Consider the following 23,873-nt stretch of genomic DNA (forward strand, 5'->3'; position numbering starts at 1 on the left):
CAACAACATCATATGCATTATTAATTTTCAAAGAGTTGCAACATTATACTCTTATATCATATGGCATTACCACTCATCTCTACGCTACTTCTCAGAAACCAGTCGCGGGGTTATGAATTCAATTATGAATGGGTATTAAAACTTTGAAGTTTTCTTTTCGTATATCGTAGGGGAGCATACATCGTTTCCAACAAGACACTTGTTATGCTTAAGTTTAAACCAGACCTTTTTTACATACTCTTGTTGCATATTATTTAAATTTAATAACCTGGAACTTGAAGTAATGTCCTTTATGCATTTGCTGTAATGCAGTACTAAACTGACCACATTTTAGCTAATGTTCGACAATTACCGTTTTTTGGCACCCATTGATACTTTGATAAAACAATGTGGTATTAGCAAACTGTTTAACAACATTAAACGTTGGGGTGCATCTATATCGGACAATTACTTATTGTTTGTATGTTTTGAATTGATGCCCTTCGTTATTTAATGCTCTCCGAGATAGAAGTATAATGCCCAAAGACAATTACCATAACTTTCATATTAACTGATTTATCTCCCCTTATATACATATGGTCTGAATACCTTGTGTTGAATGTGTTGCCAAGTATTCCGCCTCATGTAATACCACAGAAATGTTGCTTAGCATGCTATTCATATCACATTACACTTGTTATTGCCCTTGATTTAGCAGAATATGGTCTGATGTTTTTAAAACACGGCACAGCAAGGAGAAAAATTAGGGCAGCAACTTGTTTGAAATAATCTTTTAAAGTAAGCACCAGTACATTCTCACATTTGCTTGAAATTGCATGTTTCATGGACGCATGCCCATTCTTAGGCATCACACAGAAAACGGCCAATCCTATTTGTTTTCCTGCCCAAATATTCAGAGCCACCACGACCTCAGGGTCCTTGACATCGGTGATATCCCCTTGACCATCAAACACAAGCAGATCTGCTTCAACCCATACCAGAGGGATAACAGTGTATATCGTCTGTAAGTAAAATTGACACGAAGTTTATTTGAATCAAACATTTAATGCACTGTAAATATATTTGGTATTGAATTAAATATTTTTTAAATTATACAATATAAGCACAAACGTTGGCGTCATACACACATATTTAAACAGTGAATGCTTCTGAAATATGTGCAAATTTCAGTAAGTTACAACTCACATACCAATGTCCTACAAATGAGCGTTGTTATATGGACCAATGCGAAATACAATATATTATCGTATTACAGTTCTCCCTATTTATAAAGGACTCTACCCGTATTAGCTAGAGCTTTCTGTTAGTAGCATGTAACCCACATGTTTAACTCACAAAACTCTAGATGACTCCACTTTCTTTTCCTCTGCATAATTTTTTGGAACGCATAATGAAAATTATCCATTCCGAAAATCGGTTTATTTCATTGATTTAATACCTGTACCTATTTTTTTAGTTAGTATATTTATAGTTAAGTAGCCTACACATTATCTAATCATATCATGTAATGCACTTTACAAGGTAGCTTCCAGATTTAAACAGGTTTGGGCTGTTACTCCCGGTAATAAAACAACACGCCTTGTTAAATTTATGTTACCTAATACAAGGGTTCAATCGGTACATATATATATATATATATATACTGTCATTGTTTTGTTTGTCTTGTTGATGGTCATACAAGCATTGCCACAACGAATTTAAATTTCATTTTATTATTGAGAAATCAAAATGTCTGCTATGCAACAAGGAAGAAGGTCAACTTCATCGACCTCTGGTGTCCTAAAGACCATACGGTCAGATCGGTAAGCCAAACCTGCAGGTCGGGACAAGGGTACGACCCCGCCGCCAGTCACATCGCAGCGCGCGTCCTCAAAAACGGTGCAGCGTGCGCCCTCATCCATGGTACAGCTTGCGCCCAAGCCACGGTTTAGCTCGCGCCCAAGCCACTGCCCAGCTAGCGCAAACTGCCACGACCAAACTCGATCCCCCAGCCAAGGGGCGTCCAAGGTCCCCCCTCCTTTGGTCATTCTTCACCGAAAAACGTAATCAATGTTTGGTTGGTTCAGCATTTCCAAAGGAGTTATCTCAACAGATCCCCATTAGGCATTACAGAATTGGTAATGTCTATCAGGTCGTTGATCTTTAGCCATTATCCTCGATCATTGCCTCTCACGTTAACACTCTTCCAGCCAATATAAAGGAAAAACATTATTTCAGGTCAGTTTCTAGATTTGTACGTTTAAAAAGTTACTCTTCCCAATGTAACAACATATCATAGCATCACACTGTTGGTGCCGCATCTTAGCCAAAAATCAAACAATCGAATTGTGGACCGATGCATTTTTAAAGCTTTCCAGCATTATTTGGACTGCTCATGGGGACAAATGTCAGGAAGTGTTCAAATACATTAATGCTATTAGTATAGCGGCGATATGCTGTGAAACAGAATAGTTAAGTAAAGACAAGCAATTTAGATACGGAGTAGATACACCAAGCTAAGCCGTGGTCTTAAATATATTACGAATTGTGGTTGCTTTATGCTACGTCTGTGTCCAATCATTTTCTCGTCGACGGTCAGCAGCTCACTAAATGATGTTACTCATTCAGCTATGTAACCTGTACTCGTGCATACTGTAAACTCCTTTATAAATATATGCCATGACAGAGTGCCCTCCCTATCAGATCCTGTCTCGTGGTCATAGCCACCATAGAGCCACTGGCTACCAGGGTCCCCAGGTTTACTCGAGATTAGCCCACCCCGGTTTTCATCGTTATTCCCGCCCTTAAACGATCCTTTTCACGTAACAGGAAACGCATAGATGCACGTTTGCCTTTAAATGTTTTTTCACGTGGTTTTCAGTTAATTTAAATGGGGTGGCACATGGCCAATCAGTCTAGAAATCTAAAGTCCACCAGATCACATTTTCAGGAACATGATAAACACTGAAATAACATAAGAACACATTGCCGGTCCCATTAAAACGCATCCAATGACAAAGTTTAGGCGCTGCTAAGGGCAGCATGCTATATGCAGGGACATTGGGCGTTCTTTCAATGGCTGACGGACTGGGTGTTCTTGGGTATTTTGAATTTGACATTTCTAGAGTGAAATCCAGTTATCATAGCCGTAATGCTTTGGGCTCCACGGCTTTCTGCAAAAAAACAACAACTGATAATGAGGTGTTATAACCAGAAAATCTTCGAAATACTAAATAACAGTCCTCAAAGTCAAAGCGGGTGATTCACCTACTCCGCCCTCTCATTTTGTAAATAATGTCGCATAATAAAGCATTTGGGCGCGTTACATTCCTACCAATGAAAACTCAATCTGTGACTCTATTACACGTATAATGAGGCCGAAATTCCGCCAACTGGCACAGAAGCGGACAAATTGTCAGCGAAATTCCCCACCCTATTTCACTCGCCGAACCTAAAAGACGTTTAAACTCGTCTATAGCATCAACAAAACTTTTCGAATATGCACAAAGCCTGACAAAGGTTTCAGAGCTTCGAAAGTCTCATTATTAAGGAGAACTTCGGTTAGTATAACTTTTCTCGTTTTGTGAATCCAGTTATTGGAACCAGTCACATCCGGGTTATACATGTCATCAAATGGTTAATGTTAAAATGAAAGAGTTGCCTGGTCTTCTCTGTTTAATCTTACCGTCCGCCGTTGCAAATTCAGCAATTGTGTGCACTAATAACTAAGAATCTGGTATGTTTGCGTCTGCTTATACCATTGCTGTCTTTGTTTGTTTGGGAGCTAACTGAAACCAAAGGCAATTGAATCGACATGATTATTTTGATAAATGACATCGACGCTGAGAAAGAATCGTTAATCATTACACTACGTCACTCAACAGGCCAATTGGGCGATCACGAACGTATTGGTAACTAGCGAATTTAAGACCAGATATGTCCAATCCGGTTCCGCGTACAGTATCTGCACATACGCCCTAAATGTGTGGGGCCCTTGTTTTTCAATTTTGATGGCTCACCGGTAGCGGGGTATCAGTTAACTTCGATACTTAAAAACATATGCCCATAAACAAATTGATTTGCTCGCAAATGCTTCCATGTTTAGGTTATGGGATCTTCAATTGATATCAAACCTAAAAAGGCAGCCCGAAGACAAGTCAAAAGTTACATAGCAAATTGACATTTTAATCTGCGGTTATTATAAAGTTTTGAGTTTATTTATAAATACATAAGCCATGAGTGTACAGCGTTGTAGCAATAACAAACATAATAACATAGTGATCAAGGTTCAATACAACATAATGTATGTAATTTCATGTATGTCTGTCTGTGTGTGTGTGTGTGTGTGTGTGTGTGTGTGTGTGTGTGTGTGTGTGTGTGTGTGTGTGTGTGTGTGTGTGTGTGTGTGTGTGTGTGTGTGTGTTTGCATACACCGCCAACTGAGGACAATCCTTAGACATAACAGCAACGATTGAGACCATTACCGCCAACTGAGGACGGTCTCATTTGGCATTTTTTAAGGTAGTCTCAAAGTTCGTATTATGACTTGAAACGAAAAATAAAATCATAAAAATGGACTGTCCTCAGTTGGAGGTCAGAAGGGTCAAGTGTATGGGAAGTGCGTGACCGTCCGTAAATTTCCATTTTTTGCCTCTTTTTTGGTCACACTCCAGTGGTCTCGATTGGCGGTGTTACGCGGGAGCAAGACAAATCGGCCCCTTACCAAATCGGCCTACTACCAAATCGGCCCCTAAGACGTTTCGGCCCTGCCATTTCGTCCCCTTAATTTTATTTTATTTTTTATCTTGAGTATAAAGAAAAACATTGTAGGTCGTCTTATAAATGTCAATGAGATCTGTAAATAAGTTGTAAATAAATTCTTTAAGTTTAACAATAGACAGATATGCATGAAAAACATTGATATGACTGATATAAAAATATGAATAACTATTAACCCTGATTTTTAATATAAAATGTTAGAAAATCTAAGAAATTTTATTTGTTATAACTGTTAATTATTAATTGATCATTAAAGACTTCAAAGAAAATTTGTCTTTGAACCATGCGTTCTTTTTTGCAAGGCAAACTGTTAGTGTTGTGGGTGTGAAAAAGACATTCAAAGACGTGTGAATGAATAATTGTCTTTAATTTGTTAATGTTATTTAGAGTTGATTGAAGAAGATTAGAGTAATATAAACAACGTAAGTATATATATTAAATCGTTTCTAAAAGTGGGTACCATTTGTTTTAAACGTGTTGCGTTTTTTAAAAATGCCTTTACATTTCAACCATTAATTTGTTATCTATGTGGTATACTATTGCTCCAGAATAATAATTATTTTTGACAATTAGTGTTTTATCTAAACATAATTAGGAAATAATGTTTGTTTTATAGATATGAATTGCAAATAAGATACAACTTGATAGTTCAAATGCATTTTAAAAAGAGTAAAACAATATATACGTAATACAAAAGTGAAATAATATTCTGTTTGAGGTGCGAAGAGATAATTGGTATTAATCTTTAAGTGTGCGAATTAGCGGTTGGGAAAGTCGGAACAAACCTTGTAGACGTATTTATAAGCTTGTAAACACAAAGTGTCACAATTTCAACGCCTGATACCTCTGTCGAATGTGACAATTCGCCATAAGACCGTCTGTCTAAAATCACCGTTTAAGCCAGTATGGTTTTGCATACGTATTCAATATAAGATTAATACTAGTTTTTTCATCCTTATATATACCTGATTTGAATATAAATAACTGAATTTCATAAAATTTATAACTTATATTGAGAGCGTTACAGGGACATCAACGCCAGGATCATGGATGAGTGGGACTCATACGATTCGCATAAGGTCACCTGCGAGGAGTTCCTGAAAAATGTTGGTGCCATCTACGGCGGGCGATAGGTGTTTGGTCAAGACTGATGTTAGACAATGGACATGTCAGTCATTATACATAATATTAGCAACATAGTTATGTATAATATTTAAAGATTATAAAAAAAAATGATGTTTAAACATTTCTTCTTCAACTCTATTTCGTCTTATAAAAGTATCTCGTGAATAAATCTTTACATATTTTCAAGTGTACAGACATTTTCTTTAAATCTATTTTTATCTATATCTTTGTATGCATGTATATAGCTTTGTCTCTTAAAATAAAAAAAAATGAAATTACATGTTTTTATTTATATTTAGAAATAAAATAAAAATATGTTTTCAAGTGTACAGATATTTTCTTTAAATCTATTTTTATCTATACCTTTGTATGCATGTATATAGCTTTGTCTGTTAAAAAAATAAAACGTGTTTTTTACTTAAACAATGTATTTAGATATAAAAAATAAAATAAAGATAAGGGCCGAAACGTCTCGGTAATCAGGGGCCGAAACGTCTACGGGATGGGGACGATTTGGTAAGGGGCCGAAAAGGTAACCGTTTGAGCTAGGGGTCGATTTGGTAAGGGGCCGATTTGTCTGGTACTAGTACCCGTAGCCTGTTACGCGTATCATCAAGTGAGTGAAACATCTTTTTTCAATTGTTAATTTACTTTATAACACTATTTTATCGTAAAATATATGTTTAAAGGTGTTATCTTATCAGTATGATACGGTCATGACCAGACGTTGTTTACTTCGATTGATTTTTGAGAGTGTCATATGTTTTCGCGATGTCTAACCCGGAAAGGGAAACGGAAAATTTCATTAAAATGAAGATACAGTGATGGTTTCTACTATTATGAGATGCCCATTAGCTGTTTATATAAGAAACTATATACTTTTCTTTGAAATAGAAATTTATTTCATTTTTTATGCTAATTTAAAGAATTATTATATATATGTCAACACGACGAGTTTTCGGAGACATTCAGTGTATCCTTGTAAAAATGAACAAAACAAGATTTAAGTTGGTCAGCTGTTATGTTTAAACACCAGCTATTCGCCAGTTGTTATTTTTGAATGGTTTAATTTATTAAAGCTTATCATGTATCTACAAAAGTAGTGCATTAAAGCATTATGTTTAGCATACATCTTAGTCCAAATAATTGTACGTTGATGAATGTTAGCTTCAGTCTTCAGAGACGGTTTTTATTTGGCGACTCTAAGCGTCCATGTCCCACCTGTTGTTTTCCTAGCCAAGAATGACAGAGCCCAGCGCTAAGTTTATTGAGTGGAAAGATAAAGGGCACCTGCAAGGTAGTTTAAATTGGTGATGCTTTGTTGACAGATCAATATGAATTAGCAACCCCTGCATTGGAAAAATGTCTTCCGGGCTTGTTAAAATTCTGAATTTTATATAGCAGGGCTTGTTAAAAAAAATGATGCCAAGTAAAAGTTTAATAATTCAGGCTTGTTCATCCAAAAGTCTTATATCGATGACTGGTTTCATGAAACACTTATGTAATTTAGCCAATTGTAACCACGGTCCCCCCCCCCCAGGTCGAAGGGAATAGCCGGGACTTTGACTTTCATTCCAGCAAACCCCGGGTAAAATCCCCACCTTGCGGGGACGAACTGATTGTTAAACGTCGGCCAAATGCCCCCGCACCCCAGAGACTCTATAAGACCCAATCTCCGCTAAATTTGGCGTTATGACTAAACCATCGCGATCACCCGGCCCTGCGGGGGCACCTGGAAAATAAAAACACAGCCCTTTTCCCCGGCTATCCCCGGTATACCCCCGGACCGGGGGGGGGGGGCGAGGTTACAATTGCCTGTTGCATTAAGTGTAATAAGAGAAAGGTATTGTCTAAAAATAATTCAAGTGTAACCTTTGTGGTTTAATTTAACAATGCATTGTTGTTAAGCTTGGCATAATTGTAGTCTGTGTTAGTCAAGTTTCGTTTTATTGCAATTTAATGCTTTTTTTGTGCAAAATATATTTGCACTTACATGGTAAAATATGAATATAAACCTTTATTACCTATTTCAAACATAAAATTCTTCTCGAAATAAAATTTCAATACGTTTCAAAAAAACCCTGTTTTTGCACAAACCCGTTTAGACGTTAGGTAATGGAAGAATCCTGTATAACACGTCTATTTTTTTAGACTAGCATACAATCATGCTTGTAGCTTACAACCATGCATGAACTTCATCAAACACGTGATTACAAGAGCCGTCGTACCAACACAAACTAGTACTACTATGTGGGTTTCCGCCAGCCCTTTATGGCTTGTCGGGCCCGACGTGCCTTCCGCTGGCAAGGCCAATTACCGACACGCGTTAATTATGCCGACATGCTTTAATCCGCGTAGCGACAATCCTTATCAAAACAATCATCAGTTTTGACAATACACGATTTTGTTGCGATTACAACGGTTGCAACGGTTGACTGACAGCTAGAAGGCGTGTCGGGACTATTACGACATAGCCATTCAGGATCGGCAACAGCATGAAGGTGTGTCGGTGAGGTTCAACAGTGCCAATTAACCAAACTCCTCCTATTCTTTATCAGAATGGGAATGTGTGAAAAACACCATTGTCGTAATTGCGACCTTCGTCCCTATAATCATCTATGAACGCAAAGTAAACAATAAGTGTTAATTGATTTCGGTAACAAAAATCATGTGTCGTTTTATTTTGTTTCTTAATCCCGAGTCCGTTTGTTAACCAATTATTAAATTATAACTGAGAACCGTGTTAAGATATCTGTGTTATTATAAACAAGGGTTATGCTATGTCGTCGTAATTAATTGAGTCGCGTTCCCGTCTTTAGTTTAAAAGTGTAAAGTTATATTTTGTGTTGCTTATTATTAAACTTCGATTATTTTATCGTTCTTTTAATTTATTTGGAAAAAAAGATAAATAAATCTGAAAATACACATTTCATTCCCTTTAAGTTATTATTTAGCCAACCCGGCTTTAAAAATATTAGCTGTTGCAGCTTTAAATACGAATACACGAGCAGTCGCTTTGCTCTGGGCTCTTTTGTGTTCCAGCATGCAGCGTGCTTTACACATTTTGCTGTGACGTCAACGGTGTCAATATAAATTGACTAAACGAAACATGAGTCAATCAATATCGTCGATATTGTATTGTCGGAAAACTTGAGAAATACCAATAATTAAGGAAGAGAAACCATTAAACCTTTTTACAAATAATTTTAATGTTAATCAGACTTTAGTTGGTAATTCTATATCATAGGAACATAACTGTAAACTTGTTTAAAATGCAGGAAATTGCACCATTTTGGATACGAAAATAAAAAAAAATCGACGTCAGGAGGGGACACCCCTCCCAAACCCTCCCCTTCCGACATGCCTTATGAAATTCCTGGCGGAAACCCTGTATGAAGTCTCACCATATATATAGAGAAGTCACCCCGCATATGGATTATATACGGTAGTACATATTATTTCTGTCAAATTTTACAATATTTATTGGATATCTTTTAAGGTATTTTATTGATTAAGAATTTATGATGGTAAATTAATATAAAGTCTATATGACAAGCTACTTATATGGATCTACCCATACCGCCTATATAATGCATATGTGGGGCGACCTGTCCGTATATTGCACAACTCGTATTGGTGCGAGTTTGTGTTGGTACGACTTCTGTTAGCAAACTTGTAGCCCTCTGAAAAATAAACTCAAATTTAACTACAATATGATTTGAATAGGTTTTCAAGACAACCAAACCCTACCGACAAAGAATCGTGACGCGATTATGTTTTTTATGTTAAGGTGACTGTGAATGCAAAATTATTCTGTTTAGGGTACAGTGACTAACCTTAACTTTCTAATGTTAATGTTTAAGTCAAGTGTGGTCATTAGGAATTAAAACAATCAAAATCAAAAATAATATAGATCTATATGTCCAAAATTTACTGTCGCTTATGCTCAGAAGTTGTATGTTAACTGATGTGATGTTAAACACTTATCTTTAAGATACATGGTTGTTTTGCAGTCAGATTTATTGTTAATGTAGCAGAAGTCCAAAACAATATCATATTTAACGGCGTACATTTTGTTTAATTTCATCTTTATAAAAAAACTCCAAATACGATTGAATGTTACCACTAGCCGGTTGAAAGCAAGATATGATATAATGTATATTTTTGATTTCTTTTAAAAAAACAATCTAAGAGTCTAAATCAGTCTTTACCATGTATATCCGATAAAATACATAAAATTCAACTTAGAGTGACTTACTGTTATATATAACAGTTAAACAGTATATAAATAGCAACAGCTTTCCAATTACAGCCAATATCTAATCAATTGATTGTAACCAATAATTGATTGTAAAATAGAATACTGTTTAAAACAAGGAAGCATAATTAAAAAAAATGCAAAATATAATTATTATCAAAGTAGAAATGAATGTAAGTGATGATGTGCCATATAAACATTTGCATTCACATATTCTAGTGGAGGCATAATTAATTATTTTATTGCAGACAAAGTTTTTTTCTTGGCCAATTCTTACCTGATTTCTATCAAATGTTTTTTCATAAATAGGACAATCTAAAAGAAAATATTGTCGCAGAATTGGGGAAAATACATACTCACCTATTTTACATGTATAACAGGACATAACTTTGTTGGCAGAAAGTTATAGTTCAGGCCCCATCATAAGGTGTTAACCAATGATTTTTTAGCTTGACTATTCAAAGAATAAGGAGAGCTATCCTAGTCACCCGAGCATCGGCAGCAGAGTCGGCGTAACCACTTATATTAAAGTTTGTGTACCACCTCAAATATTTTCAAAGTCCATTGACATATGGCTTCGAAACTTTGCACGCTTGTTCACCATCATTCGCCCAACCTGTACACAGGAAGAGGTAACTTTATCAAGCATTTTGAGAAAATTATGCCCCTTTTTCTTAGAATTTACGTTAAAGTTTACGTACCACCTCAAATATTTTCAAAGTCCATTGACATCTGGCTTTGAAACTTTGCACACTTGTTCACCATCATGCCCCAACCTTTATTTTAAATAAAGAGTAATTCTTTGGTATAACGTACATGTTTTGTTTACAATTGAAATTACTAGAAAGTTTTTATTTGCCGTCAGTGCAATTGGTAAACTCCAAGGTTGCTCTGTTAAATTGTATTGAATTGTCCCCTGGTTTGAGGAAGCATAAGTGATTGAAGATTTTTGTTGTCTATGATACGCTTGAAATATGGTGTGTTTTTCTTAACTAGGAGTTGCAAAGTGTTATAATATTGGTTGTCAGTGGGTGTGCTATAAAGAACTTCCAGTAAACGTGCCTCAAGTTTTATGAGACAAAACTGGTTGAAGTGCCTAGCTTAAATGAAATTTTATACCAGAGATATTTAAGAAATAGTTTTATATGTGTTGTTCAAGGGTAATAACTTGTCCTCAATTGGAGGTGTTTGTGCTAGAATTGTCCTCAGTTGGAGGTCATTCACACTGCACTGTATTCAGTAGTTTTTCTTCCATGTTAAATACCATAATGTATAGTCTTGTTCTGTTTTAGATGCTTCTGTCACTTTTCAGTGATGTGATGTTTTTGTATTGCAGCTGAACATTGCCATGATGTGAATACTGTTGATACTGATGATGTGGATGCTGATGATGTGGATGATGATAATGTGGATGCCTCCGGACTGAAATAGGTACTTTAATCTTTCTTATAATATAAGATGAATGGGTGCCTGTTATTGGAGTAAAATTGCAATTATTTTTTGTTCTAGTATAAGCCTAGAGGAATATAGTTTTTTTCTTAACTAGCAGTTGCAGTGTTTTGATATTGGTCTTCAGTAGGGTTTCTATCAAATACTTTCAGTAGAGATCCCTCCTATCTTGTGAGACAGAACTCTTTGAAGTGCCTAGAGTTAAAGGAATTGGATACTAGAGACTTATACGAAATAGTTTTATGTGTTGTCCAAAGGTATTAACTTGTCCTCAATTGGAGGTGTCTGTGCTAGAATTGTCCTCAGTTGGTGGTCATTCACACTGCACTGTATTCAGTAGTTTTTCTTCTATGGTAAATACCATAATGTATAATCTTGTTCTGTTTTTGATGCTTTTGTCACTTTTCAGTGATGTGATGTTTTTGTATTGCAGCTGGACAGTGTCATGATGTGAATACTGTTGATACTGATGATGTGGATGTTGATAATGTTGATACCTCCGTTGATTAACCAGGGACTGTAATAGGTACACTTATCGTTTTTATAATATAAGATGAATGGGTGCCTGATATTTGATGTTTTCATGTATAGATTTGCCCTTGTTGTAAAAGAATTAGTCTTGGAATGTAGTTTTCATAATGGGTTCAAAGTGTTTGGAATGAAGTGTCTTCATTTGGACATCAATGGGTGTTCGACCAAATTCATTGTCTTTTGAGATGATGACTACATGTAGAAATTTGCTTAACAAATAAGAAATTCAAACCACCAGAGATATTAAAATCAGTTTGACATCATTCTAGTCGTAGGTTGAAGGTCATTTCACAATCTTGGTTGTACATCATTGTATGTAAATAACATTATGATTAACCGAAATGTTTAATATATGTACCTGTATGTGCTTACAATCAGTAAAGCTGAATATTTTTTTTCAGTATTATGCTTACCACAGAACAAAATCAAAATACCAGAGGTTCAAAAGACAAAATACTATGTCATTTTGTTGCAACATGTCTCTTTTAGCCTTGTTGTGTAGAGATAAATTGTCTCCCTAAATGGAAGTTGGTGTTTGTGTGTTTGAGATAAATTATCTCCTGTATTAAAAACACTACACCTTCATATATTTCATAACCAGTACTGCATTTTAAATAATAGGCATCAAGGAAATTTGAAATACCTGAGATCTCAATACAGGCATGGTGTCTAATAAAAGTAACTGGCCTCCATTGGAGGTGATATTTTTAGAAAAGTCCTCAGAAAGAGGTTTTGTTAATGTACATCAATTTCATCCAAATAATACTTGTCGAGAGACACCTGTTTCATTATTATAAATAGCATTAATTGTTAGCGTTAAGAAACATAGCAGACCTATTTGCATATATAATATGTTTTTGTCTCCATAGGTCAACTCGAAGCAGTCGTAAATGCTGGGATTGGCACAAACCATGTATTAAAGAATCATATTGAAATTTGTAACAATTAGAAATTTCTATTCTTAAAGCAAATTTGATTTAAAAAGTGTTGTTTCTGTAAATGAGTAAGTGCACTTTTGTGATCAGGCTTTTCTGTTGTCTTCCTTAGTGTACAATTAATTTTGTGTAACAACCATACTTGTAATCTTAAAAAAAACCTATTCAGTGTTTAAATTAGCCAGAATGTGTGTCATGTTACTGATCAGTGTAAAAAGTTACAGTGAAAATATCTAATTGTATTTAACAGAAAGGCCTTGAATTGAATTTCAAATAAAATCCTGAAGTCAAACATGTTTAACATGGACAACAATGTATATTATATAGCACTGTAAGACATGTTGCTCAGGTCAGTGCTACAGAAAAATGAGTTTGCTTACCGTGCCCATTTTATTGTACAAATTCAGAAATCAAATAATATAAAGGTTATCACTGAAAACACATCATCTTGAATACAGGTCATATTTATATATTGACTTGCAGAGGCACTGTTGCTAATTCCTAGACAACTTCAATTGATAAAACATGTTTTAATATAGGATTATATGTTTTATGGTTATTTGTCCTATAGAGGACTATCAAGAACACACTTTCATATTTTAGTGCTCAAAATAGATGAAAATATAGTGATTTTTTTGTCTATAAAATAGCCTGTATTTCTGTGTTTTAGGAAAAACGAACAGCCACAGTCAGAACACCTTGGAGCTAGGCTGAAGAAGACGTGGTAGAAAATGGCCTTAAAAAGTGTTTTAAGCTTAATACTCCACCTTAAATAAGTTAGAATGTCTTGAACTTATTAAGAAGTATCCAATTCTTGCCAGGCGATCAAGGACAATGGTGAAAGGGTACATTAGAACAAGGCAACTGGCCTTGCAATAGGCTCATCAAAAAGCAAACAATTAAACCAATAGATACTTTAAATTATAGAATAGACTAGAATATTGCATTTTGATTTAAGCTTTATATCTGAATACCATCAGTGATTGACATTTTCTTTGGATATTGTTCTGTTTTTATTTATTTTTTAACAATTAAAAATTTGAAATTGAATATGGTAATAACTTGTCCTCAATTGGAGGTGATTTTGCTAAAATTGTCCATGATGTTTGTGGTCATTTACACTGCAGTGTATTCAATTGTTTTTTTGTTCCATGGTAAATAATGGTGTGTGGTATTGTTTTGTATTGAATGCTTCTGTCACTTCTCAGTGATGTGATGTTTTTCGTGTTGTTGGATAAATTGATGAAATGCAAATGAAATATCATCATGTATGAACATGTCAAACAAAAATGTATTAACTTTCTTCTGTTTGCTATCAAAACGTTAAGTATTTGTTTGGTTGAATTGTATCTAGAGCCAATGAATGAAGATTTGTTTATTACTGAAATTTGATATGCATTAAATTTTGTAAAAGAACATTTTTCAGAAAAAAGTATCTTGGTATTGTGATATGCCTTGGTACCTGTCAGGGCTGTGGGCATCATGCAGTCTTTTACCTAGGACAGTAACTAAATCACTTCATATTTAAATAAAACTTGGTTAAGATGTTGCCAGGGACAATATGCATGTGTACATCAAGGGGCATAACTCTGGCTTTAGTTTGTATTGAGTTATGCCTCATTTTCGAAGGAGAAAAAAACAGACGAGCGCTGGTGTTCTCTTCATGGCGCTCTTGTTGACCTTGGCAAGATCAAGGTTCAATGTTGAAATAAGATATGCATTGTAAGTTATTTTAACTAACAGGGGAAAGTCTGACAATCAAGTTTAGACTTTAATAGTGATTGTTGTGTAAAGTGGACTTTCAACATATTTTATCATATAAATAGAAGTATGAATTCTGCTCTTTGGAGCTAAAAATTATCTACTTTCCGGCTATTGATAATTATGTACTTATTTCACATATCCGAGCATGTTATGTATCCGAGGTTCTTTTGACATGTATTTGTATCCATTTGTCTACATTATACTGATTACTTAGTATTGATATATTCGTATTTAATACCTGTCTTGTAATGATCAGCTATATAAATATATATCCATCCATCTGAAGTTTCTGTTAATTGACACTTAACTATTACAGTATTACAATCAGACCAATAAAATACTTCTGAAAACTTTACTGACTTGCTGACATTTTCCTTGATGTATATGCAAACAGATATCTGTGTCACATCCTTAAAGTGCAAAGGAGTCATTTTAGTTCCACAAGATGATGCGTTGTTCGCATTACATTACAGTATTAGTCCCATGTAACACACTGGGTGATTCAGTTTTTTCAACGCAGTCGTTATCAAACGCTGAAATAGCCATTGAAACTAAGGGCAGTTAGTATGACTATCTGTTTTACTTCCATATAAGAGTTACAATATGCAGAGGTGTTATTTTTTTAGAAAAGAAACAGTGAGAAAGATTTTACCAGCTTGACCTATAAACGTACCGGCAACATTACTGTTGTGTAGTACCGTACGAATTCGCTGGATTGATACCCGTCGGCGTCGCTAAATTAGGCATTTTTCTTGCATCAAAAATGCAAAAAGTATGGTCTGATCATATATTCAATGAATAGCAACAACAACATAATAAAAGCATTTCACAAATACATTTAAACACCCTTTCCAAGTTCCATCCATTTGAAGGCAGCCAGAGCCTACTCGCCGAAGACAAAAAAAATTCAAGTAGCAAAGAGCCTCAACATTGCTTAACACTGGTGGATTGAATTTTGTTTATGGACCAGAACTAAGATACATGAATGGCTCCGCATGGTGGAAATTAACTGATGAGTCCGGATGGAAGGGCGTGGTGGTGGGGGGGGTGATTAGGGGCCGAACCAATCAATCCATGTGTTCTTCTTACGATCATATCTAGGAACAAAAATAGAAATGAAGTTTACAGTTAGGAAGATACCAAGCGGGGTATCTTTCGAAACGAACACATCAGGCGCAAAGGACTCCAAATGACATTTGGTCCGCGGAAGGGTTGGGCTCGTGTCACGCCCGGGTGTCCTCTCCGGTCGAGATTTTTTTTCAATTGTAAGCATTGAAAGACTCTATTTCCAGTGAGTTCAGGTTTTGTTTTCATGTTTTTTTTCTCTAAACCTTTTTACGTTTCAAATAGTTGTTAGATCTAAAACTAATATCGTTTGGTAACATTTATTCACTGAGAAAAAATTGTAAATATGATAAAACAGTAATACAAATGTTATGGACACGTTTGTAAGCACACATTTAATACTAGTATTTTCTATTTCTGTACCAAATACAAACAGTCACAAATAGTCACAAATTAATAAATCACACACATTAAATTCATTTTAATCAATTAGAGTAATCATGCCATGGTGACCTGTATATTCAATATCGTGTCAGACATGTATTAATCTATATGCGCGTAGCTTCATTTGAAATACAATTTAAAAAAAAATGGTATCAAATTTTGCGGCCCAATTGCCGTTACTAGCTAGAATATTGGGACCGCGGCCACGGCCCCTGTGGTACCAGCTCCTACGCGCCTGAACAAACTGAGAAAATCTCGAACAAACTTTACATGACTTTTCGAATAAGTTTAGAGCACTCGAACAATGGATTTTTGAAAGTAAAAAATGGGTAATTTATCTGCCTATAGTCGAGGCTGATATTTCTTAGCATTAAAGGGTCTGCAACCCTGCTATTATAATGAAGAGAACTGGTTATTAATTTGCATTATTTTAATAATCATACATAATTATATGCATGAATTTACATTACATGCACCCTGACGATGATTTACCAAGATATCGCTCCATTAAATAAAGTAACCCTTTGCCATGACACTGATATACATTGGAGGATTGTTCATAGTTTCATTATACATTTATGCTTGGTTTCACCATAAGTAGGACACTGAAGTAGTTTAGGCTTTAGATAATGTCAAAGATTCTAATGCTGGAATTTCTGATGTTTTGAAGCACAGAATCTATGGTTTTGGGTCACAAAGGGTAAATTTTGCTAATAAAAATAATAACTTGAAAAAAGATTTGCCGTCAAACATACCCTTTTTTAAAGATGCACTCTTATACCCATGTAAGATTTGCCATAACTAATACGATTGTTTAAAAATACCAAAAAGGATGAATAAATATCAAAACAATGGTCATACCGAGTTAAATTTGAAAGAAAGTTGCAGAAAACACGGTATTCCAACCTGATACGACTATTGTTAATCACAGGAAATCTTTTAGCATTCACCAATCATTTAATATTTTTTGCGTTTTTAGCCATTAAATACACGATAACAATCGTGCTATCAGTAAGTTACACTTTCCATATATGTATTATTTAGTAAGTAGTTAAAGGTTTATCGCTTAAAATGTATGTTTCTTATACATGGGTATGAGTTGATTTTGAATAAGAGTGTCACTTTAAGGCAGGTGACCGGAGACAGAGCTTGTTTGCCTACCTAAAACTTATACCTTTTAAGTTATTATTATGGTGTAAATATTTGCAATAAATACACATGTATCGACTTCGTATATAAACACAAATCAATCGCGGTACTCGATAAATATGGTATAAGCCAACCATCACAAATTTCGTGCAACGCAACCTTTTATAGTAATCAATCGGAACACCTCGGCCGTCGTTTTATGGCGGAGATGGTCAGGGTGTTCCGATTGTAAACTAGTGTAAAATGCGGCCCAAGTAAGGCCCTATGATATTTGTATACGGAAAACACGGCCCTTTCGGGGATCCTGTATAATGTTAATTATTTCTTAATTCATTGTTAAATTTCGTTCGAGCGTTCCGACCGTAAACTTATTTGGTAATAATGTGAATAACTGTATAGGGTAAAACACCGCCCTATTGGGTGATATACGACTCTATAGATATATTGAAAAAAATCTTTATTCATTGAAGTTCGGCTTATGAAAAAGAAAACAAAATGCATAAGAAATCCCCTACCAATACAGCTATCAAAGTACAGTATTAAAATGCTTTAAAATATGCAAGTTTGAAAAATGACCGTAGATTTCACAATCTTTGGCGACAAAGTTTTTCAAATGAATATCCCATGGTCCTATTTGTTTTATGTAAATTTATTTTCGAAATTAAGAAAAAAGTTAAGGAAATATATTATTCAAAATCGTAGAATGCTGGCGAAGTCAACCATATATAAGAATATTTATAAAGTTCTCATGGATCACGGCTATATTTATGCTAGCTATTCTTATGCCTTGGCCCAAAATGATAATGTTTCTATTTGTGTGAATCAATTCCTAATCACCCACTATTTAGGAATCAATTTTATAATTGCCTTTGTGTCGATCTATTTTCGGCATTAAATTTAATATCTTGAATTTCTTTCACGCTGTGCACTTTTTTATGATATTGCTTATTATGATGTAAACGTGTCGGAAAATAGCTCATTTGTTAATACACGTGTATTACAAATAAACATTTCTTGCCTTGTTCTGGTGGTACAAAGGAAAGTGCCGGTGCTTTAAAGAACCAAGCGGTTGCATGCTTCGCACACGGATCTCTTGTCACGGATCACTCTGTTTCTTCAAATGTTCATATAAATTGACTGAGAAGTGCAGTCACTGCTATCTCATCTTTCTAAGTTCATTAACCACACACATGTAGTGATAGCATCATGGCAGTTCAAAGTCATAATGCAGCTAATGATTACGGGCAGAACTTGATTACATAAAAATAAACATAAGCGAAATCTAGCGAAATTCCATTGAACTGTTTGATTTACATACGTACAACGCCTTATCTGGTCAATTACCTAATTGATTTACTAAGAATAAGTGTCCGCCCAGTGTTATCTTGTATATTGACAGCATAGTCTGACCAAGCGCTTCAAAGACCACGACCCAAACCAGTAATACAGCTCTTCAACGACCAAGTCTGTCTTCACACGACCAGGCGCTGGAACGAACATGACTCAAACCCCGCGAGCTTATGTTTCAACGACCATGACTCAAATCCCGCGACCTAGCGCTCCAACAACAACGTCACTCATCACACGACCAAACGTTTCCACGACCATGACTACATTTCCGGATCCTAGCGCTCCAACGACCACGTCTCTCATCACACGACCCGGCGTTTCAACGACCATGACTCCAATCCCGCGATCTTATGTTTTAAAGACAATGTCTCTCTTCACACGACCCAGCATTTCAGCGACCATGACCCCATTCCCACGTCCTAGCGCTCCAACGACCACGTCTCTCATTACACGATCCAGTGTTTCAACGACCATGACTCCAATTTCGCAACCTAGCGCTCTAACGACCACGTCTCCCATCACACGACCCGGCGTTTCAACAACCATGACTCCATTCCAGTGTCCTAGCGCTCCAACGACCACGTCTCTAAATGCACGACCCAGCGTTTCAACGACCATGACTCCATTCCCGCGACCTAGCGCTCTAACGACCACGTCTCTCATCACACGACTCAGCGTTTCAACAACCATGACTCCATTCCAGTGTCCTAGCGCTCTAACGACCACGTCTCTCAATGCACGACCCAGCATTTCAACGACCATGACTCCATTCCCGCGACCTAGCGCTCTAACGACCACGTCTACTATCATCACACGACTCAGCGTTTCAACAACCATGACTTCATTCCCGCGACCTAGCGCTCTAACGAACAGGTGTCTCATCACAAGCCGATGGTTTCAACGACATTGACTCCTATCCCGCGACATAGCGCTCTAATGACCACGTCTCTCATCAAACAACCCAGCGCTGTAACGACTCTGACTCTAACCCCGCAACCTAGCGCTCAAACGACTACGTATCTCGTCACGCGACCCAGCGCCGGAACTACCATGACTCCAAGCCCGCGAGCCTGTGTTTCAACGTCCATGACACCAACTCTGCAATCTAGCGCTCCAACGGCCACGGAACGAGTCCCATGGACCAGTGAAAAAAAAAAACACAACGGAGAAACAATGTCGACTGACAGAATAATGAAATCGAAATCGAAGGTCCATCTAGAATGAACATACAAACATGTACTTGATAATGTGCATCTACATTGACGTAATTATTTTTCAAAATTACTCCCAGGAAAATGGTGTCCTCATTTGGATGTGACAGCTCTTGTAATAAATTTAAAATACCGACAAGCGTTAGAAACTCTATTGAAAATGGAATGAACTTAGATCTGGAATGACTTTATTATGTTGAAATAAGTGTCTGGCAGGCATTTGTAAATAGAAATAAATAATAATAGCTTTTGAAATTTTAGCATAATGTAAAAAGATACGTGAAATAATTCCTTTAAAGCGGACCATTGAATTTTCTTTGACATTAAGGCGCAGTAATTATGTTTGACAATTACATTGTTCACAACTAAATATTTACATAGATTTAAAACATTTTGGCCTCTGAAAGAGAGCTTCTTTTAATGCATGATTGTCTTGGTATTAATGTAAAGTGATATAAGCTAATTTCCGTTTGTAAGCCAAAACAATAGGATCATTTTAAATTATGAAAATCGATACTCTTTAGTCAACCGTTTTGTCTCGCAATAAGAATAGGTTATTGCTTATTATGAGGTCTCATAGATCGTTCAATGATAACGTGTGTAAAGTGGAGATCTTAATTGTTAACTGTCAAGGCACGCAAGCCCTCAACTGAAATATGTTCCCGTAATAAACTAAAGCAATATGAATAAATGAAGTTACATTTTGTTAGTTTTTGAATCATTGTTGTTGTGTTTTTTTTTGCATTTAAGCTTAAGCTATCGTTGTGCGTTATTTTTGCTTTATATTTGTTTCTTTATTTCAGATGTCAGACTAAAGAGATGTTAACTGGTGCGACGGACAAACGTTGCCATGAGCATGCAAAACACTTGTGTTTTAAGAGATCTATCCATAAATATTAAAACTCAGTTCCACAACAACACGAAATTTGCATTTTAAAATACTGTATAATCTCAGCAGTACCGCAATATAACAAATACCAATGTCATTTGTATAGCACTTATAAAGAAGTATAACGAGATAATCAGCCATACCATTTTGTTTAAAAATGAATGCGATGTATTGGCTGTTTAACGACCAAATATGGCACGTTTAAATTCTACCAAATTCGTATACATGGAATATGGAATTTATTTTCAAAAACAAAATGCCATGTTATTGGTTCATAAATGATTTCAGCCATATTTGTCACAAAAACTACTGCAACACTTTTGTACATGTTTTCTTATTTACTATACGACATACTGTGTCGGGCTTTATCAAACTTGCATAGTTGTAGCGCAAATTAATTAATTTACGTTGATCGTTTTCTGAAAAAAAGATAAAATAACTAGAGATTATTGTCAAATATTATGCCCCACCCCCCGAGCGACATGCTGTCAGGAATATTTGGACAATTGAATGAAATATGCCTGGTCCATAATGACAGCTGATTTGTCATTGACATTGGATGCCTTTGAGGCAGTTTTAAGTTTATGACCATAAAGTGTGAGGATATAAGGTACAGTTTTAAATCATTTTCGAATGATGACTGACATTTGCAAATAAACATAAATCCTCTTAGCAGCAGGGAATAAGTAGGAATGACATAAATTTTATTGACCAAAATGAGTTGTGACCCTAACCTTTGCCTCTATGACCTTTCAAATCCATATCGGTAATCTACTACCCTATCCTTATCAAGTTAGAGGGCCATGGGTGCAGTCATGGTCAAATTATCACACAGACAAGCTTTTTGCGTTCAACGTCACTGAGACCTTGAATTTTGACCCGATGTCTCCTAAACTCAACAGGGGTCATTTACTGCTTAGGCCTATCCTCAAAGTCAAGTTTGAGGACCATGGGTGCAGGTATTGTCGAGTTATTAAGTGGACAACGTCTTAAGCTTCATGGTCAATGTGACATTGACCTTTGAACCGATGACCCCTAAAATATATTGGGGTCATCTACTAATCAAGACCAGTCTCCATGTAAAGTTTGATGACCGTTGTCATCACTCGGATAGCTTTGGGTTTTTTTCGCTTTAAATGCTACTATGACCTTGACCTCCGACCCTTAAAATAGATACGGATAATCAACTAGTCAGGCCTTTCCTTCATGTCAAGGCTGATCCATGAATTGTTGAGATTGCATTCAAGGTAACTGTGACCTTGACCTTTGACCCGATGACCCTTGAATTTAATAGTGGTCATATACTGGTCAGACCCATCCTCCAAGTCACGTTTGAGGGTCATAGGTACACGCATCTTCGAGTTATCACTCGGACAACCTTTAAGCATTCAAGGTCTCTGTGTCCTTGACCTTAAATAAATCAATAGGGGTCATCTATGAGTTATGCCAAGCCTTCCTTTCAAATGTTATGACCATAGGTCCAGGCATTGTTGTTTTATCACTCGGACAAGCTTCGACAACCTTTTCCAGTTAAATATCACTGTGAACGTGATATTTAATCCGATGACTCTTAAATCTAAAGGCATTATCTTCTGGTCAGGCCCAACCTCCATTTTAAGGTCGATGATCAGGGGTCCACGGATTGTCGAGTTATGACTCGGACAAATTCTTCGTGTTGAGCTCGAAGTACCTCTCTCGTTCTTTCTAAATAACATGCTAAATAAATCCAATTACTGACTTAGTGGCAATTTCGTGGTCGTAATTAGCTTAATGGAGTTTTGGATGTCAGAAGACTTTATAAAAAATAAATTTGAATCCGTCAGGCGATCAATTAGTGGCATGAACCTGAACACGAATTAATATTCAGCTACAAACTATTTAACATTGTGGTCTTCAAGGAAACAAACATCGGGGTATTGTCAGCGACGGCGGCAATGGTGTGCAAACATTTCAATCTTAAGTATTCAATAACCTTAATTGACGTTCAGCTTCGTCCAAAAAATATTAACAGGTGATGTTAACCCACAACCATGGCAACAATAACTGAAGTACAATGACCCATTACCGATTAAAGAAACTTACGAACGTTGTTATACGCGGACGTAGCTCTTCCTTTAGAGTATGTGTATGAAAAAAGGCAAATTCAATGTGTAAATAGGACTTCTCTGACAAATTATACTTCTATCTCGAATGAAGAAGGTGGACGGTGGCGTCTTATGAACCCAATGTGCGCGAGCAGCTGTGAGGAACGATATTTTGGTGATCTGAACGGGGCTCAAGGACATGGATACCTTCATAAATTGCGACCTAATAGGTATGCTCTTTTATAGACAGTAGCGCGAAGTGGGGCGAATCCAAGCCATCGAAAATACTCTAGTTACACGGGCACATAATTTGTCAGCGGACTATTAATAGATTTAATAATAATTTGATAAATCTGAGCTTTAAGAATGTTGCTCGAAGAAGTTTGGTTCTAAAGAAATTCTATAGAAAGATCATGTTACAATGAATTGGCATTGGCATACATATATAATCAGTTAAGTATTTCGATAGATGAAGCGTATTTAAATGAACAGAATTCCTAAGCTCACAGAGATGTTTTAACTGTCTGTAATATTTGGTGTTGTTCACGATTGATTGACTTTATAATAATTATGCTATTGGTGTTTTAAAAAATAGAAATAACTTGAATCTTACCTTTCTATAAATGATGTCATATTATATTCGAAAGCTTCCAAAAACAATGACGAGTTGGAAACGAGCCTTGAACTCTAACGATAACGTGTGCTTTCACTTTATGCTAAACGCCCTTATATTAATTGTGATATTGATAATAATACAAGATATGCTTTGATAATCTCCTCTGACACGGGAAACTCCATCATCGCGACCCACGATACTAGAGACCCGGTAGTTGATATAGGTACTCGCTGTTAAAATCTCCG

The 23,873-nt window shown here is 36.0% G+C and overlaps 1 long non-coding RNA gene across 1 annotated transcript; it reads left to right on the forward strand.

The window, feature by feature from the left end:
• Positions 1 to 12,903: 12,903 nt before the first annotated feature.
• LOC128239124 (uncharacterized) lies at positions 12,904 to 14,681 on the forward strand. The gene is made up of 2 exons (XR_008261820.1): positions 12,904 to 13,034; positions 13,727 to 14,681. It is a non-coding gene; the product is annotated as an uncharacterized LOC128239124 (long non-coding RNA).
• The last annotated feature ends 9,192 nt before the right edge of the window (positions 14,682 to 23,873 follow it).

Source organism: Mya arenaria, chromosome 6 (assembly GCF_026914265.1).
Source record: "Mya arenaria isolate MELC-2E11 chromosome 6, ASM2691426v1".
NCBI lineage: Eukaryota > Metazoa > Mollusca > Bivalvia > Myida > Myidae > Mya > Mya arenaria.